This window comes from Balaenoptera acutorostrata, chromosome 10, assembly GCF_949987535.1.
Source record: "Balaenoptera acutorostrata chromosome 10, mBalAcu1.1, whole genome shotgun sequence".
Lineage (NCBI taxonomy): Eukaryota > Metazoa > Chordata > Mammalia > Artiodactyla > Balaenopteridae > Balaenoptera > Balaenoptera acutorostrata.
Window position 1 is genome coordinate 92,046,535 of NC_080073.1, and position 12,859 is coordinate 92,059,393.

General features: G+C 36.8%; 1 pseudogene; it reads left to right on the plus strand.

Moving 5' to 3' along the window:
* Window positions 1-6,886: 6,886 nt before the first annotated feature.
* LOC103009410 (translationally-controlled tumor protein-like) lies at window positions 6,887-7,449 on the plus strand (annotated as a pseudogene).
* Window positions 7,450-12,859: the final 5,410 nt, after the last annotated feature.

Below are 12,859 nucleotides of genomic sequence, written 5' to 3' on the forward strand. Positions count from 1 at the left end.
GTGCGGGCCTCTTGTTGTGGAGCCCAGGCTCTAGGCACGCGGGCTTCAGTAGTTGTGGCTCGCAGGCTCTAGAGCGCAGGCTCAGTAGTTGTGGTGCTTGGGCTTAGTTGCTTCGCCGCATGTGGGATCTTCCTGGACCAGGGATCGAACCCGTGTCCCCTGCATTGGCAGGCGGATTCTTAACCACTGCGCGCAGGGAAGTCCCTCCCCTTCTTTTTTGTGACCAAATTGTTGCTTGCTTCCAGAACAGCCTTTTCTCTCTCTTTTCTTGCTTGCAGGAGAACACACTTCCACAGTAGATGCAGAATACGCCTTATACTTTTCTTCTCATCTCCTTTGCACCTATGACGTGGGTATGAGATCTAATTCCAGTGAAAAAGACTGGAGGAGATGTCCACTAGGAGTTCCTGGGAAACATTTTACCTAATAAAATAGGCATGGGGGAGGAAATACCTCCCTTCTTCTCATAATACAGTCATGTCAGCCTGTGACACCCGGGATCGCTGTAGCGTCTTGCCAACACGTGGAGAATGACAGAGTGAAAAGATGGCAGGACCAGAGTCCTTGGTAGTGAGCTGCCCTCTATCTGGAACACTTTGTTTTTGAAAAACAATATGTTTTTACAGAGGCAGGTGGTGTTTAGCAGTTTGGCCAAATAGTCTGGAATTTCTAGCTCTGAGATACTTTTACGTGTCTCCACAATTAGAAGGATACTGTCCTTTCTTGGTGGTTCTTGTCACCTTCAACGTAAATTAACTTATCGGTCTAGGCTGAGAGGTTAAGGCAGGAGCTCTGTGATCCAGATCCATCTGGAAGTTTGCTCATTAAAGACAGCCATGGAAGCTAAAGACAAGAGTCATACTCCTCAGATATGGGGACCTCTACTCTTTCTTTTTTTTCCCCCTTAGCTCAATTCTCTCCCCAAATATAAAGGAATCCATGATTCCAGACAAAGACATTTTTTAAAGTGAACATTGGACACAAAAGACTTCACATACCAACATAATATAATAAAGCTGCGGGCTAGTTTCCCTTATGAATAAATGCAATCGTCATAAATAAAATGGAACAAATTGAATGCAGCAACACACTAAGAGAGAAAACACCTTGGCCACATGGTGTTCATGCCAGCAATTTAAGAATGGATCAATATTAGGAAATATTTTAACATAATTCTCTTATTTTAAACTGGAGGAGAAAAATCCTATAAGCATTCCCACCCATGGGGAAAAAAAAAGCATTTAACAACATTTTGTATCCGTTCTTCATAAAGAGCTCTTCATAAACTCAGAACAATGGGCCCATCATTAACATGATGGATAGGTAGATAGATGGAGATCCTGATGATATTCTGGTGTAATGAGAAGCTGTCATGAGTTAAAAAAAAAGAGAAAGGTAAAACTTGAGAAGGAAGCATGATATATATGAAAAGTAAGAAATTTACAGCTAGAAAACATAGATTTGCATTTCAGTTTTTCTACCTGCAATCTGTGAGACCTTAGGCATATCACTTCACTCTCTTGGATTTCAGACATTTCACTGAAAAAATGCGGCTGGTAATAGCTACCTTAAGAGGATTAATGTGATCAAAGTACATTAAAGCACTAACTTATACGGGGTTTTCATAAATGGCTGCTTTGGAAAAAAAATACCACCTGTTCTGGAGATTTACCCACCCCAAAACAGAGAGGATAAAAACCAGAAAACATCTGAACATACACTTACTTGAAGTCAATAGATGTTCAAAATTTCCTCTGATTAATCCAGGAGCATGGGTACTTCCTCATTCTGATCCTTCGGATAAGATCTTCAATGATAAAAATAAAAGTTTCAGAAACGTTCTGTGACCCATATCATGACAGAAAGTTGACTCTTCTTTGTCATTCACGTTGACCCAAAACAAGATACGCGTTTTCTGAGAATGTGCCTGCAACCTGTTGATTTGGGATCCATGACATTCTCCAGACAATAGGACTTCATTCAGGTTCCTGGAACTGCCCGTCAGAGTTCCCTTCACCATCCTTTCTGTTTCTCTGACCTTCTGCTTCTCCAGTCAAGACGCATAACTTATGGAAAATTGGAGAAGCCGTTAACTTTCTTCCTTTTTCCTGTAGCTCTCTTCTGAAATTGCAAATTAATTTCCACAGTATGGCTCTGCAGTTTTTCGAAGACTGTGATCCTATTTATCTTAAGTGTAGCACTAAGGGGAGGAAATGGTAGCTCAATCCAGGTGTCCACATTGACTCTGCACACGTTCATATTTTCGTGAAACCCAATCATGTGTTTTTATGTTTTCAGTAGTTTCATTTGGTTCATGCCTTATTGCATTAATAAGTATAATTTCTTTTTTTAATTTAAGTTTTATTTTTATATTGGAGTATAGTTGACTTACAGTGTTGTGCTAGTTTCAGGTATACAGCAAAGTGATTCAGTTATACATATACATAAAGCCAATAGGAATCCAAGAAATTAGGCTCCTGAGGATCTTGAGTCTAAAAACTGTCTTCAATTGAAGAAGACATCTAGTAAATTTCTTCAACAAATTTTCACCATGTTGTCTGCTTATATTAAAATAAAGAACCGCATTCTGCTTCAGTTCCTTCTAAATATCCCACAGATTCTCGGTGGATAATTTATAGTTTTTACCTCTTTGTTCATTGCATCATGTAATGAATAGGTCTTGCAAAGTTAACAAAACACAATCTTTTGCTATAAACTATGAAATGTAAACTGTGCCCACCAACCATCACTTTTGAACTGGAATACATTTTGTTTTTGTTGTTGTTCTAGGTGCCCCATCTGTGGCATGTGAATTTCTATATTTGGATCAAACTTCTCATATTTCTTGCTCTTAGGCACTTAGGTCATAGATGTTCTTGTATGCTAAAATTATTTAACATTTTTTTCTTGCTAAAAATTTTAAACAGACCACATGCAGGGGGTTATCAATAGAAAAAAAATAGTGGTATCAAAATACTTTTTTTTTTCTGATTAAAAATAACAGGAAATTTAAGGAGTGAGTAAAAAAAATAGAGAAGAAAATAACAATTGTCTATAGTTACACCATTCAGAAATAACTACTCTTGACGGTTTGTTTCATTTGTTTCCCATCTTTTTTGCAATGTGTATATGTGAGATATATGAATATATTTATGCATTTATACCTTTCTATTTATAGAAGGAAGTATGGGAAGAGGGCCTGTCTTCGTTTTTCTCAAACAATAAATCTTAGGTTGCTGTGTGCTTCACCAATTCACAAACAAACACTGGCTTATTTATCATGCCTTTACTATTATTTTGTTTAATTCATTATCTTTTTAAGGGCTCAGAAAGCCTTTGGAACCTGCCAAATAATCTTCTAAATCTTTTACTATTTTAGGAGCTCATTTATCTAATTCTTTTAGGAAGATGGGAGGAATTAAAATGTCTAGAATTATATACATCTTGCTTAAAGGAATAGACACATATGAGTAGACAAATGTAGACAAATGTTCTACCTAATTCTTTTTTTTTTAAATTCATTTTTATTGGAGTATAGTTGCTTTACAATGTTGTGTTAGTTTCTGCTGTGCAGCAAATTGAATCAGTTATACGTATACATATATCCCCTCCTTTTTTGGATTTCCTTCCCATTTAAGTCACCACAGAGCATTGAGTAGAGTTGCCTGTGCTATACAGTAGGTTCTCATTAGTTAAATCATTAGATATTTATTTTGTGCATGCTGAAATGTCTGACTGGTAGAAGGCCTGTGTCACTCTTGCTCTGGTTTCATAACTAGTGTATATGCTTAAAATGCACAGGGAAACCCCTTGTCCAGCAGCCATATTGCCATGGATTAATACCTGATACTTTGATTTAAGTCATCAAAGATATTCTTGTCATTAAATGGGTGAATTGTCTTAAGAAATTAATTGAAACAAGATTTCCAGGGTGATGCCAATGTGAATTGTGGTACCAAACACAAATTAGAGCAAAAAAACCCCCCAAAACCCTTAATAATGTAAACATTTCAAAAAGAATCAAATTGAATCCTTTTCCTTATAGATTATTTTTTCTGTTTAAATTCTTAGTCTCTCTTCTGTGTAAATGTGGTCTGTCTGATCATAACAAAGGAAGCAAATCATCCACCTTGTATTGAGGCTTTTGGAGAATTTCTTCTTCAAAATATATTCTTTAAAAACAAGTTCCATTTTCACACTACATACTCACAGTTTTCCTGGGGTGGGAGTGGGGAACAGGGGGAAACTTCACACAGCTGACCATTGAAAAATTCACAGTTCATTAAAAGGACTTCTGCTTTAACCAATATATTCTATGAGCATTGCTAACAAAGGAAAAATTAAATTCACATTTTCTTTTTTTCCGTGGGAGTATAGCCAAAATTCTATAGAAAAGTGAAGCTGAAGTAAGGCTCCCAGACAGCTCTCAAACTGGACTCAACCTCTGTGTAACTTCACAGTGGCTGAACTAGAGCTTTCAACAAGGAGATTTTAGATGGATAAGCTTGGAAATCTCCTTTATAAAATTCAACCTTCCAAACAGAAATTGGAGGTAGAGCCGATCTCGGACTGAATTTCAGGTGAGCAAAATAATACATTATTTTTCTAGGGGCAGAGTGCAATAGGAATTTATGCAATGGGCAGGCAAGATTCTAAGAATGAGAAATTGTATTTCTTAAATCTCTCTAGAGACTACTGCAGACACATGTGGCTTGAAGAAGTCCTTCCATGTGTCTTCTGATTCTCAGGAAAACATATTTTTAAGTGACAGCAAGAGAGGTGACATTTTATTTTTCTCCATAAAAGACTCTCTTGGAAGTTTATTTTATGGTTTCTTTCTTAGACTCATTCCGAAGAGGTTTTTCTTAGTCCAGGACTCATATCTCTTATAAAAGGTGGAGAGAAGGTGGACTAGGGCTTGGGAAATGTGTGAGAGTGTAATTTAAAGTTCTTCCTTTTATCAGCAGAGTTCTATCTATATCCTTCTAAAGTTACAGAGCCCAAACTAAAGAATGATTTTCAGGTAGTCTGGGGGATGTGAGATATACTGTCCCCTACTTCAAAATTGCTTTACTTCTGCTTGTGCACCTTACCACCATGTGTGTGCTTATTAGTTGCTAGCTAATATTTTAGTAACAGAAAATGCCTGGCAAGTACAAAATCAGCTCTCAGCCTACAAGTCATCATTAATACATCAAACCACTTTTTCTCTCTGAGCTCACAAGCCTGAATCGAGCAGCTATTACGATTCAATCAGCACTGTCATAGTAGATAAAATCTGATCACCTGAGCCCTAGATTTCAATCAGCCACCATACTCCTGGCAGGAACTGGAAGACTAAAGATTTCAATGCAAGATGGACTTCAGAATGTAGAGAAAAACCTCGAGTTATCTTTCTGTTACCTAAAACTTTCCAAGCGTTAGTTCCCTCAGGTAATAATGTGTTGATATACATGTTCTCAGACATCTTTACAGTCTACAATTGTACAAAAAGGCTAAGACATTGGGTCAAGACAGTATCATTCTTTGTGGATAAAGATAATTACGGTGACAACTGTGCAGTCCAACAGAATTCTCTGTGATGAATAAAATATTCTGTGCTGTGATATGGTAGCCACTAGCCACTGTGTCTCTTGAGCACTTGAAAGGTGGCTTGTCTAACTGAGGAGCTGAATTTTTATGGGTGGACCTAGAGATTGTCATACTAAGTGAAGTAAGTCAGAAAGAGAAAGACAAATACCATACGATATCACTTATATATATGGAATCTAAAATATGATACAAATGAACTTATTTACAAAACAGAAATAGACTTACAGACATAGAGAACAAACTTAGGGTTACCAAAGTGGAAAGTCAGGGGATAAATTAGGAATTTGGGATTAACTGATACACACTGCTATATATAAAATAAACAATAAGGACCTACTGTATAGCACAGAGAACTATATTCAATATCTTATAATAACCCGTAATGGAAAAGAATCTGAAAAAGAATATACATATATACATAACTGAATCACTTTGCTGGACATCTGAAACATTATAAATCAATTATACTTCAAATAAAAAAAGAATTTAAATTTATTTAATTTATTGTATTTTATTTTATTCATTTTATTTTGGGCTGCTTTGGGTCTTCGTTGCTGCATGAGGGCTTTCTCTAGTTGTGGCGAGCGGGGGCTACTCTTCGTTGCAGTCTATGGGCTTCTCATTGCAGTGGCTTCTCTTGTTGTGGAGCACAGGCTCGCGGGCTTTAGAGTGCAGGCTCAGTAGTTGTGGCACACGGGCTTAGTTGCTCCACAGCATGTGGGATCTTCCTGGACCAGGGCTCGAACCCATGTCCCCTGCATTGGCAGGCGGATTCTTAACCACTGCACCACCACGGAGGCCCCCCCCAAAGAGTTTAAATTTAAATAGCCACATATCTCTACTGGCTACAGTATTGGACAGGGGAATTCTGTAGAATACTTTCATGGAAGGTATCTATCCTATAGGATGATTGAGAATGTTCTGATTAAAGTGCATATTTGCTTCTCTGTGATTAAAGTGCATGTTTGCTTCTCTGTGATAAGCCTTTATTTTTTTAAATGGATGCTATAAAAAATAATTATAAAACCTCGAATTGTTGCATGCTTTGGAAGTGTGTAGAAATGGGTGATGTAATTTTTTTAAATTATGAAATATAAAAAATGTGGGCTGGTCCCTAATAAGTTATTTATGTGAACTCCTAAAAAATAAAATAGAGACATGATATTTCTGTCAGTATTCTTTTCATTATAAAATTATATGCAGCTCTTTTTCTGCCCGCTCCCCCCTCCCCCAGAGCACCGCTCCAGCTGCACCGCCCTAGCTCTGAGCTCTGGGCTCCTACTAAGCTAGTGCCGCCGTTGTCTCCCTGCAGTCGCCATCATGATCATCTACCGGGACCTCATCAGCCATGATGAGATGTTCTCCGACATCTACAAGATCCGGGAGGTCGCGGACAGGCTGTGTCCGGAGGTGGAGGGGAAGATGGTCAGTAGAACAGAGGGTAACACTGATGACTCGCTCATTGGTGGAAATGCATCCGCTGAAGGCCCCAAGGGCTAAGGTACCGAAAGCACAGTAATCACCGGTGTGGATATTGTCGTGAACCATCACTTGCAGGAAACCAGCTTCACAGAAGAAGCCAACAAGAAGCACATCAAAGATTACATGAAGTCAATCAAAGGGAAGCTTGAAGAACAGAGACCAGAAAGAGTAAAACCTTTTATGACAGGGGCTGCAGAACAAATCAAGCACATCCTTGCTAATTTCAAAAACGATCAGTTCTTTATTGGTGAAAACATGAATCCAGATGGCATGGCTGCTCTGCTGGACTACCGTGAGGATAGTATGATGCCATATATGGCTTTATTTAAGGATGGTCTAGGAATGGAAAAATGTTAACAAATTTGGCTGTTTGGATCCCTTGCTCGTCATGACTGGCTGGCTGCTGCTTTTCATCTACGCAACACCAGGACTTAGACAAATGGGACTGATGGCATCTTGAGCTCTTCGTTTTGATGTTGATTTATTTGGAGTGGAGGCATTGTTTTTGAGAAAAAAAAAAAAACGTTATGTAGGTTGTCTAAAAATAAAATGAATTTAAACTCAGAAATAAAAAGTATATGCAGAGTCTCTTTATGGAACTGTGAAATCCTACTATTTGTTATCAGAAACTCTGTCTTCTGTTGCTTTGTTCTTACATCATCTGGTACGTGGTAAGCATTCAACTTTTTTTTTTTTTTTTAAGTTTAGAATGAATAAGGTTTATTAGGTTCTATCACCCACAAGGGGTATGTCCCAAATCTGCTAATGAGCAGAGCTGAACAGAAAAGGAAAGAAGAGTTATTTAACAAGTCATCATTTTCTTGCTGCAAGATTGCCCTTGGCTAATCAGCTCACTGCAGGAATTCAATAAATAATAAATACATAAATAAATAAATACACAAACTTTGACCAGCAGTATTTGTTTCACATATATACAATTCTTTCTTCAAAAGTTAACATCAAGTTGTAACCAGTTAATTTGTACTTTGTTATTAGGTTGTCTCTGTGCTGTGCTTGTGAGTAGAGATATCCCAAGTGATTCTACATTTTTTTAAAAATTAATTTATTTATTTATATTCATTTTTGTCTGTGTTGGGCCTTCGTTTCTGTGCGAGGGCTTTCTCCAGTTTGTGGCGAGCGGGGGCCACTCTTCATCGCGGTGCGCGGGCCTCTCACCGTCACGGCCTCTCCCGTTGCTGAGCACAGGCTCCAGACGCGCAGGCTCAGTAGTTGTGGCTCACGGGCCCAGTTGCTCCGCGGCATGTGGGATCTTCCCAGACCAGGGCTCGAACCCGTGTCCCCTGCATTGGCAGGCAGATTCTTAACCACTGCGCCACCAGGGAAGCCCTGATTCTACATTTTAACTTAAAATGAACTAGGTCTATGTGTTGCCTTCGCATTGGGTTCTTAGTTTTCAATAGGTGTTGCTGAAAAAAAGTTAATGCCAGATGATGAAATAGAATGTAGTTTTTTACATCAAGAAGAATGGTTCTGCAGTTAATTTTCCTGAGAGGTTAACTTTCAATTAAAAAATAGTTAGCATGAGTCTTAGACTGCACATCTTGTGTTCTGGACAGTCTTGGAACCCTCCAGTACCAAGGCAGGAATTCAGTTTTCTATCTAACAGCAAAGGGATTATAAAAAGTTCTCAGAGTAGGTGCTGGATATTCTCATAAGCCTCCAGCTCCCTATTGATTGAGACTGTCAAGGCTTGCAAGTCAACTCAGAATGATTGACTCTTGTTCTTGATTATTGAGCAATGTATAGATTCTTGGCATCCTCTAATAAGAAACATCAGGAACTCGTTTGTTTATATCATCTTTACAGCGGGACCTAAAATCCCAGACATTTGGCATCCAGTTAAAAAATATTCCTATATGGTTTGCATATGTTGTCACCAAGACAGTGTGGTGACAGAAATCTAAAATAATATGTGTCTTTCAAAAAAGTTATATTTAAGGCAAATAATTCATGTTGACTATAGATGAGTAGCTTGAATTTCTTAGGAAGTTCCTCTACCTGCCAAATTGTCCACCTGGTATCAGATACAAAACAATATGAAATGTCAAATGGTAAAATAGGTGCCTTTTTAAAATCAGTTCGTCAGTGTGGGTTAGGGAGATCCTACACTATGGAAACTTTCCAAGGAACTTGCATAATATAATTGGGCACTTCTAATGACAGATGGCTCAGAGCCTTAGTATTTTAAATTGCTTTTACTGCCTGGTAAAGGTGTCCTAGATAATGAGGGTGATTTCAGTATTGTGTAGCGGTGATGTAATTTAGGGTACAGATTCACAATGGGACAAAAATCCTAACACAGGTGTGTGTTCAGTTCAAATAAAAAATCATGGACCTTAATATGGTCATGGAGCTTCTTGTCTCTAATTTAAAGTCAAGGATTCCTTAACTTTTGCTTTCCTCCACGTTTGAAATGATACTGTTAAGTGGTTGGTGTCCCTGTGCTATCTGGCACCTAACAGAAAACATAGATCCATTACCATATGCGGAAATGCCAGTAGAACAAAGCAGTGGTTTCATTTCATCATAACTTGCTGACACGTATAGAAGTAAAGATATGGCTGACCTTATGGAAAGTGTCTTCATATTTGGTGAGTTCAGTATTGGGGAATGTCTACTGCACATCATGGGGAAAAGAGTTACTCTTGTGTGTGCAGAATAAGGTCTACAGATATGAAGTAAGCATCTTTATATTTGTTATTTCGGTTTGTGATTGTATTCATTTTCTATTGCTATAAAAATGACCACAAATTCAGTGATTTACACAACACCCATTTTCTGTTTGTTTTCTCATGGTTTCTGTGGGTCAGAAGTTTAAATAGTTTGGCTCATCTAGTTTCTCTACTTGAGATTTTACATGACTGAAATCAAGGGATGGCAGAGCTGCGTTCCTTTCTTGAGGCTCTGGGGAAGACTCTGTGTCCGAACTCGCTCAGGTTGTCGGCAGAATTCAGTTCCTTGTGGTCGTAGGACAGCCTTAGCGTTTGAGGGTTCCTTCGCTCTGTCAGCCAGGGGCTTAGTTCCTAGAAACCTCTTTGCCACCCTTGCATGTGGCTGCCCTACATCTCAGAACCAGCAATAGGGTGTCATATCCTTCTCACGCATGGAATCTCTGACCTTCCTTTCTACAGGGTCTCTGGCTCTACCCAGGGAACATTCTTCGCTTTTAGGGCTCATGTGACTAGGTGGGACCCACCTAGATAATTAAGGATAATCTCTCCATCCGGTACGGTTCTTAACCTTAATTACATCTGCAAGTCTTTTTTTTTCATATTGGGTAATGTATACAGCAATCCAGGGATTAGGATGTGGTTATCGTTGGAGGGGACATTATCCTGCTTACCACAGTGATTATCAGTATTAATGACTTATTATTAATTGTAGTTTAAGAAACAATTACTTATTTTTACCTCTCTGTCTCTCTCTATTACATTTAGATATCTGGAATACCGAAAAGAACTTTTCCATATGTTTCTGCAAGTTTATTCTCTTACAGTTTCCTCATCAAGCACACCTTAGGCATTTGTTATTATATCTGGAAACTTGAAAAGCATAGTCTCTGTGAAATATGAACAATTTCAAGACAAAGGAAATTATAAATTTAATGTGATTATGAATGCCATTGGGTGCCTTCAGACAATTCCTTTATTACCTCCATTGTTATGGTTTTTAATTTTTAAAAAAACCAGAGCAAAATTAGTAAAGTCTGTCATATTTGCAAGAACAACCAGGTGTTTTCTATAGGTGTGGGATACAGGGGCTGTTTAAGTTCTGATTCATAGTTCATTTTAGTGTCCACAAAATCTTACCACTAGAAATTAGAACAGTGCCAGGTTAAGTGTATTTAAGTAGATAAAATCTTATTTGATATGATACCAGTAACATTGGGATACTAGAACACTGGCCAGTTTTTTGTTTTTTTTCAGTTTATTCTGTGCTAATTGTTCTGTTCACAGGTTTTCTACTTCTCTTCAGTACTTTATGTTTTTCTAGAAAATTGTCCATTTCATCCAATTTTCAAGTTTATTGGCAATTTTGGAATGTTGTGTTATAATTTAAAAATTAAAAATATCTTTATTTATAGTTACATTTATTGCTTATGTTTTATTTTGAACTTATTTGTTATTATTTCATTTTTTTCTTTAATATACTGATAAAAGTATTAGTGTTTTAAATGAGGCAAGGGTTTGTTTTGTTTAATCAATTCTAATTTTTTTGTGTGCTTATTATCATTTGGGGGTTTTACCTTTATATCTTCCCATTTGGGATTATTTTGTTATTCCTTTTCTAGCATATTCTGTAGAAAAATTTACTTAATCTCTCTTGTTTTTAAGAAATAATTTAAAGTTTATAAATTCTCCTCTGAGAACCACATTGCCCTTATCCCACTGGCCCTGAAATATAGGATATTTTTCTTATTATTAAATATTTTGCAATTTCCGTTTTGTTTTCCTGCTTAACTCATTAATTATTTACATGTGGGAAAAAAACAAAAACCAAAAAACAAACAAACAAAAAACCTTCCCACATATACCGAGTTGGGAAGAAAGGGTGACTTCTAGTTTCACTATATGTGAATGTGGCCATTTTGGTGCTAACAGTGTAGAATTTGCTGAGACTTCCTTTATGTCTAGAACAGTCTTTGCAAATGGTCTTTGTGTGTTTGAAAAGAATGTACATTCCCTGGTTTTGGATGCAAAGTTCTATATAAATCTGTTACCTCAGACTTGTTCATTATATTGTTCAAATCTTCCACATCCTTGCTTTTTTTTTGTGTACTTGATCTGTCAGTATATGTGAGACATGTACTATGATTGTAGGTTTGTCTGTTTCTCTTTATGTTTCTATCAGATTTTGCTTTGTACATATTTTAAGCTTTATTCAGGTTCATTCAAGTTCAAAACTTTACATCTCATTAATAGACTTTTTCCATTTATTTATATATGAAATGTCTTTCTGTGTTTCCTGGATTCTATTTTGACAGATGTAATATCATTATATCTTCTTATATCTTCTTTCTTTTTTGCTAGTATTTGACTGGTTTGTACTTTTTTCATTTCCTTATTTTCAACCTCTCTAATTCCTCTTGTTTCAGCTGTATGTATTTGGTAAACAGCCTATATTTGCATGTTGTTTTATTCATTCTGAGATTTTCTGTCTTTTGATAAGTTATTCATATTTACTATGGTTATTAAGATCTTTAGGCTTATGTCTAGTTTCTTTTTCCATGTGTTTTCAGTTTACCGTACTTTCTCATTGTTTCATTTATTTTTCTCCTCTTGCCTTCTGTTGAATTGTTCAAGAATTCTTTGCTCTGTTTTTTCCTCTATTGGTTTAAAGCTATACTTTTAATTTTTATCCTTGTTATTATCTTTGCATTTTTATCACACATAAATAAGCTTATTAGAGTTTCCTGATAAAGTCTCATGTTATTCAGTTAAGTTCTCATTCCCTCAAAGAAGATAGATATGTTAGAATATTTTTTATTCTGGGGTTCTACTCAGTAACCCTCCTGCCCCCAACCCAACTAACCCATGCTATCATCTGGAATTTCAATTTCAGTTATCAAAGTTTATTATACTATTTATTCAGCTATTACTTATAGATTTTACTGCTTATAAGTTGCTTCTCATTGCATTTTTATCTAAATTCTTCTTTGTGTTTTACTTTTTTTCTTGTTAGAATATATCCTTATATTCTTTATAAACTTATAAAGTTTACTTCTGTGTGGGAGAGTCTATAGGTAGTAAATTTTGAGAGCTTA